The sequence below is a fragment of the Crocodylus porosus genome, unplaced genomic scaffold (genome assembly GCF_001723895.1).
Source record: "Crocodylus porosus isolate Cpor-Errol unplaced genomic scaffold, CroPor_comp1, whole genome shotgun sequence".
Lineage (NCBI taxonomy): Eukaryota > Metazoa > Chordata > Crocodylia > Crocodylidae > Crocodylus > Crocodylus porosus.
In genome coordinates, this window is record NW_017728907.1 from 26,146,953 (window position 1) to 26,154,744 (window position 7,792).

The following is a 7,792-nucleotide window of genomic DNA, read 5'->3' on the forward strand; positions in this document are numbered from 1 at the left end:
ATATATGCATTCCCTCCCCTCTTTGCAAATAAGTTCCCTGCTATTTTGATATCAATACCCACTGTTTTATAAGTGATAATTATTATGTTTGCAATGCTTTTATATTACTGTTTTAGGCCTATATATGTAAGTTAGCGTAAGATATGTCAAGTTTCCATTTTGTATGTCAAGCCTCCATCTTGTGTCCTCTGCCCAAGCATCCCTGTGTTGCAACTGTGTGACTCATGTACCCCCTCCCATGTAAATTAGTTCCTGGATGAATGGGAGTGATTGGGAATGACTGAAATACAATGGTAGCAGGCCTCTACCGAATGGCCTGTAACGACCAAGCCATCACCTCGCATTGATTTATCCAGGAACCACAGTCCTCACCCAGGACAGAGACAAGAACCCAGCATTTGAAAGACAAAAGACCCTGCAGAACCAGCAACTCTGCTATTGTACCCCACCATTACAGACACCTGAAACTGCACATCCCGGCATGGAGCACACATGCTCAGTATACCAGGGGCTGACCCTTGCCTGGGCATACCTCCTGTCACTAGGGTCACACAAGGTCTACCCCTATAAAAAGGGGCAGTGAAGACAGACCCAGTGGGAATGCCATTTCTATCTGAACCAGACCAGCTCCATGTCATGCTGCCTATCCACCCCCGAAGCCCTGCCGGTGACCCCCTCTGAACAATGCCGAGCTGAAGGAGACCCTAAATGGCCATCGAGGACCAAATTTCAGCCTGGGATAGGTAGATATCACCTGCACATTTCCTCCTCCAATTTGGACTCTCTCTCTCTCCCCCTCTCTCCTCCTGGACTTCAGCCCCTGCAACCAAGTCTCTTTAACCCCTGCTGCCATTGTGATTGTGTGTGTGTGTGGGTGTACAAAGGAACCAATAAAATATTGTGTCACCATCTCCCCTGTTCAATAAAACCACTGTCATTTGTAACTCTGAGTTGGGTTGTATGTTACTGAGCCCTGTTCCCTTCCCCATCTTTAGTTCAGGTCTCTGTCTCTGAGCTTCCCCCTCCCCAGCTTTTTCTTCCCACCTGTGGGGGGGTAGGGGTTCGGCAGTGTTGGCCGCTGCGGGTCGCTGACCCTCCTCCTCACTCGGGGACTGCCTCCTGCCCGCAGCAGGTCGTTCCTGGACTCTCGCGCGCCACTGACTCGCCTGCCATGACTTTGATGGTTCTGGTTCAGTTCCGACTGTTCGGCACGTGTCGGTCCAGGAACGGGACTCACTGCGCACGCGGGGGTCCCGTGTCGCTGAGGGATCCTCCTCCCCTACACCCTCAACCAGTCCTCCAGTTATGTGACCGCCTGTCTAGGCCGGCCACGTCAAGATTCCAGTCCAAGCTTCCGCTTAGTAGAAGCAGATTACCTTGACAGTCACTACCAGGGATTCCCCCTTTGAGGGGAGTCTGCCTCCTCCCAGCAGGCATGCTAACATTCCCCTGGGTAATACGGGGTTAAGACCCCCCCCCCTTTGTTCTCTTCCAGGCACTCCTCTGCTCTGATTAGGGATCTTTGGGGCAATGCCACCCCACGCTGCTGGAGCACCAGTAGTGCTCCCCTCTTACAGTTTATACGGTATCCGGCCCTCTGCTGGCACCAGCCGCTCCCGGCAGCATTAAGCAGTTCGGAGCCACATCCAGCTGATTCCCTCAACTCACCAACCCCGCTGGGGCTTGCCCTTGCCCCAGAAGGTACTGCAGCCTCCACAGGCGGCTCGCCTCCGCATCCAGGAGCTCTCTCCAGCGGCAGCTTCTCCGTCCCATCCTTCCGGTCCTGCCGCCTCCTCGTCCGGCTCTGGCGCCTCCTTTATGCAGCCACCGTCTGTTCCGGGCCTTCTTTCTTCCAGGGACCTGAAAGAGGTGAGTTTCCGCCCGGCGTGTTGGGTCGGCGGCCGGTGGGCTGGCCCGACGATGCCGGGACCGGGCAACTCCGAGCCCACAAGCTCCTTACCTCCCTCACACCACCTCTCAGCTCCAATCTGTCCCTTCTCTGTTCCCCTGATGCAGCCTCTTGGCCCTGTTGCTTTCTGCTGTCTCTCAGTCCCATTTCTGCCATCCACTGCCTTCTTCCCACATCTTTCCGCAGCCCTTCCTACCATTTCTGCTGCTTCTAAGCCTCCTGGCCCCATTTCTGCTGTCCATCACCTCCTTCCCATGACTTTTCGCAGTTATTCCTGCCACTTTTAGCCTCTCAGCCCCACTCATTTCTGCCTCCTGCCATTTCTCCCCATCTCTCTCTCTCTCTCTGCCTTCTGTTCCCAACTTTTTCTGCCCCTTTCCCCCCTGCTCTCCAGCTTTCCCCCACACCCTCTCTAGCTGCCCCTTCCCCCCCATAGTCCTCTGGCCTGCCACCAACTTCCCTGCAGGTTTCCCAGCAGCCAGAGCCCTTCTCCAGCTCCCAGCGCCAGCAGCCCCTCCCCCTGTAGCTTCCTGTGCTCCCCAGCAGTCCCTCTCCAGCACCCCTTGTTCCTGAAGCCAGCCCACAGTTTCCTCCATACTGTTTCTAGCTCCCCTGCTCCCTCTGTCCCAGTTTCCCTCTCCCCACTTACCTTTTGGCTCCCCTGTACCTCCAGCTTCGGTCCCAGCCTCTGTGCCAGCTTCTCTCCAGCATCACTCCCCTGTTCTGCAGGCTTTGGGCATTGTCCTTCAAACAATTAAGGTCAATTAACCAAAAGTAACCCCCAAGCCTCAGTTCTTCAGCCCAGCTCTCGCTAATCTACTGGTCCTAATCCCAGTCCTGGTAATTTTCACTTCCTACACTTCCACTTTCTTACCTTAACTTTTCCCCAGGTACCCCAAGTACACCAAGCACATACGTACATACACATCACAACACCCAAGTTAGGAACTCACCTGTGTGTACATGTAGGTGTGTGGCATGTATGTGAACTGATATACATATATGTCACTGTGTGCATGATATATGAATTAGTGATCTGGGTATGTGTATTGGGTGTGCAGGTATTGATAATTGATTCTGGTCTAATTTCTTTTAGTCTGTACAGTGTGTGTAGGTGCAGTGTGTGTAGGTGCTTGAATTGGTGATAGGCATGAATTTGCCTAGGCTGGTAATTTTGGATGTGTATGTGCCTGGATTAGTAATGTGCATATGCATATTTTGCTGAACATTTTTGTGAAAAGCAGCAATTTAAAAACAATGAAAATTGGAAGTTTCAATTAATAAACCAAAAATATCCCATATTGTAAATACGATGAAGCATTCAAAATTCAGATCATTTAGAAGACAAGCCAAAAATATATATTTTCAATGGGTAAGCCACACAGCTGACACTTCATAAAGTTGCCAATATGCAATTTAGTAAAAGCTTTATAAAAAACCTACTATTTTGTACACTTATCCCTGTAATTCTTCATTTTTTGTCCATTACTACAATACAGGCAACGGGTAAAGTATGATAAAAAATATTTTATAGCAACTGTAGAAGGTAAACTAAAATATAGCCCTGACCAAACCCTATGTGCTACTTCAGGAACAAACTGTATTTTCAGCGCTTTTGTTTTTTTTATATAAAATTCTTCCACATTCGTGAGCTACCAGTTTAAATATCACCATATACTAAGTATGTGATTTCACAGAATTATAAAAAAATGGAATTGGAAGATACCTCAGGAGATCATTTAGTATGATCTACCTGTTCAAGGTAAGTTATACCTAAGCCATCCTAGATGTAACCTAAACCATCTACCTAAAACATCCTAGACAAGTGTTTTTCTACTTCGTACTTAAAAACTTTAAACAATGGAAATTCCACAGTCTCTCTAAACAATCTATTGCAGGAGTTAACCACTCTCATATTTAGAACAATAAGCAGAACCCAAAACTGGAAGGGGGAGAAATTATTCCCAGTACTGTTAGTATCAGTCTGCAGCACCCTTTTTCTCATTTGCCTCAAGTTACTACTTTAATTTTCAGAATACATTTCTTTTAATTCCATACTGTAATGATTACAATGAAAGTTATGCTCCATTATGTTTATTTCATGCTTGAATTTTGCTTATGTTACATTGCCTATTTGAAGATTGCTGCCATCACAGATCAAGATGAAGTTTGTAACTGGTGACAATGTGCAAAATGACTATTAAGAGACTACCACATAAAATTAAAGTCACTCTAATCAATCTACAAAAAAAGCCCCCACTATTTTTCAGCTTTTTAAACAATTTTGTTATTGGAAATTGATATAAAAGCATGAATAATAGGCCTGTGCGAAGCTTCGGTCACTGATTCAATTCTGATTTCGCAGACACCTATAATATAATTAAGTCATTTTCATTCTTTTATTTGCCTTTACCCTTCCTGGCAACCACTATAAAAGGTAGACTTAGCACTTAGGTTTCTAAACACAAACAGAAGCTATTAAGCAATATGATAATAGACTGAGATCCTACTGAGGGGGAACCTTTATTAAATCGGTCAAAGGGAACTCAAAACTGGAAGACCCATTGGTTCACAGAAAGATCTTGGCAGTTCTAAGAGAATTCAAATTGAGTCAATCCTTAAAATGTTCCTTAAAATGAACATTTGTAGTGAAATGGAAGATTAGACCAATCTGAATATTCAAAATATCTCCATATAAGACTCCTTTTGTGTCTTCCTGGCTAAATGAACTCACTCAAATACCAGAAGTAATAGAACCATATTAATGCAGCCCTTCACCCAAATCCTGAGAAACAGGACATATTAATCTAAATACTATACAGCACTAATATGGTTATTCTGCTGTCTGATAGTTGTGTGAAAACAGCTTGGGTATGTTCACATTTTGCTCTGTAAAAATGTTTGTCCAGGCTACTTTTTTTTTAAATCCATATCTCTGTCCAACTACGTTTTAGGATAACTAAGGGCCATATCACTTGATCAAGCAGGTACTTAAGACCCACAAGGTTATAAGGAGCTGGTATACACAGGGGGTGTCTACATGTTCATTAATGCACCGTAGGTGCGGCATGCTAAGTTTATTACTTAGTTAGCATCTCATTTGGACACATCCACAGAGTAGTATACTCAGGTCTCAAACTAAGAGTGAGAAAATTCTCTTTACCAGATTTTGGGTAACATTTTTCAACAATTATGCATACCTGCACATTTACAGTGATCAAGAAGGGGTCTGAGATGCAGCTAGTCCTCCAAGTATACAAAGTCCTAACTTTTTCCTTCCACATACACTAAGATAAGAATATCAACTCTTCTTCCAGCTACTAAGGGTTGAATAATGGCTTAGAAAAACAGCCATCTGCCAAGAGCTGCTTTTATTAAACATTCTGCACAAGATACTGTAAGCTTCAAATGCAGACGGCTGACTGAAGGTTCCAAGAATATGAATATAAGCAGCTTTTGCTTGAGAATTTGGGTTGAAAGATTAGAACATTCAATTTGGCACTCAGCACGCTAGTGACTGCCAAACCTCCTTTGGAAACCAAGACACCGACTTGAAATGTTTTAACCCTTAGCTATTTGTTTCTCTAATACAGTGGTAAAGAATTACGGTCCAACCTATCATAAAGATATTGTTTTAAGTGACAGACAAATAGTAAATGAGATACTTGGCAGGGTATTCTTTGACTACATTAGACGGCTGTAATTCATAATGGAACCTTTGTCCTATTTAAGTCAGTTACAATTTAATTTACCAACCCATTTTACCAGTTCATGTTGCATATAGTTTTCTACAATGTGGCTATTTACCTTCCCAAACAAGGAAGAAATGCATTTGATGATTTAAAGTGTAACCCTTAATATAATTTAAAGGTTTGCAAATTGATTTTCCTTAATGAACTTTATATACTGACATCCTGTCGGTTTTTCCTTTAGTACATTCAATTAGGCTATAATCAGTTATTAAGGATTAGATAACAAGAGCATGACATCATCCACATGAGGCAAAATTTTTACAGGAGATTAATTAAAATCTAATTTTCTTGTGAGACTGCCATCTGAGCCAAGAGAGGATGTGGTAATTGCAAAAGAAGGAGAAAGAGGAACACCTTGCCCTGTTTAGGTGCCTAGATGAAGCCGAATCATAACATAGGCCTCTTGTGGGTATTAATAACATATCACTTTTCTACTTCTGTTTAAAAAAAGGAAGTTATTCTGTTCCTCAGTAGTAGTCCAAAGCACAGAAGGCACTTACAGACATGTTTCAGTAAGCGGGGGGTAAGGGTGCTTTAATTAATGAAGCTCCAAGAGCTGTGCAAGTTAAAGCACCCAGACTATCACATGTATCAGTGTCCCTGCACTGAAAAATGGTTGCAGGAGCGCTTTTACTAAAGCTTGTGGAATAGGATTTAGTAACAGTGCCCCCACTGCCATTTTTCAGCTCGGGGATGCTGATACATGTGGTGCTGGAGTCTTCTGGAGCATGGTAATTACCACACCCCAGGACACTTGATTAACTGAGTCTGCTCTGATGCACTGCAATTATAGTGTGTCAGAGCAGCCTCCCTGCATGTGTACTGGAGCTCAGAGGCACCAGCATTGTGAAGTAAAGTGTTTGGGATTATTTTTGTGAAAAACTATAATACCACTGTGTGGCTAGAAAACAAAATCCATTTGTGTAGTATTTCTGATATGCACATATTTTTATTAATATTTAAGGAGGAGGGTTTTTTCTTTTAATATTAACTGCTGACATAGATAGTGTTTTGGGGCTAAAAACATATCTAATCTTGAACCGAGAGCATAACTCAGTAATTCTATTTACTCCACAAATCGAAGTGGGAGAAATGTTGTTATTCTGCTAAGAAAATTGATGTATTTATCTGATGTACCTGGATTTTAAAATATTGTATGTCAGCTTTCTATAGCATAATAAGTAAGAAGAGTTGTACAGACTGTTTGCATGGGATTCAGAATTTCAAAGGTCAACATGCCTGGTCTGGTACCATGAGTTTTATGTTTTGTTTTGCTTTTTGACCAGGAGATGTAGTTTTTGAAACTATAAGCTCTGTGAGTAGCACTGCATTAACAAGTAAAAGTACCCGACAGGTACCTAACAGGGTGCAAAGAAACCAGCCAACATGCACTCAGGCTAGGGACAAAAGTTACATATAAACCAGTTTAAGTCATCAGAAACTAGTTTAAACCTGAAAAAGAACATACATTCAGTGCATATAAACCAGTTTCAAAATAGTTAAAACCAGTTTGAGATAAACCTGGTTGAATATAGTATCAGACTTAACTGATTGAGCTTGAACCAGTTTGTGCAACTTCTGTCCCAGACCCTTCCTGGTTTAACATAAACCAGAGTCCCCCAGCATCCCGACATGCTCTGCCACCCTGAGTAGGGCTGTGCTCTCTGCTAGAGTGGAGCAGGGTTGACCCCACCCCTCTGCTCTCTAACATCACCAGACACCGGGCCCCCTAAGGTGAAGGAGGCAGGGAAGAGATTTATTCCCCACTCTATCCCCTGTCCCACCAACACAGTCCCTAGTGGGGTCTCAGAGGCAGAGGCTCAGGAGCTTCTGCCAGGTATTTCTCTGCTCGCTGCTCCAGCAGCAGGGGTATAGCCAACCCCAGCAGTAGCCTCAAGGCTCTGGCTTTTTGAACGTCTGGCCCTAGCTTCAGACACCATGAAGATGACCAGGTAGTCCTGTAATCATGTAAAAAACACATAGCAATGTCATAAGTATAGTACTCAATGGATGCACCTACATGTGCAATTAATGTCCCAGACCCCTTCCTGGTTTAACATAAACCAGAGTCCCCCAGCATCCTGACAACTGATGCCCAGGAAAAAGCCAACCTATTAAATAGGTACTTTGC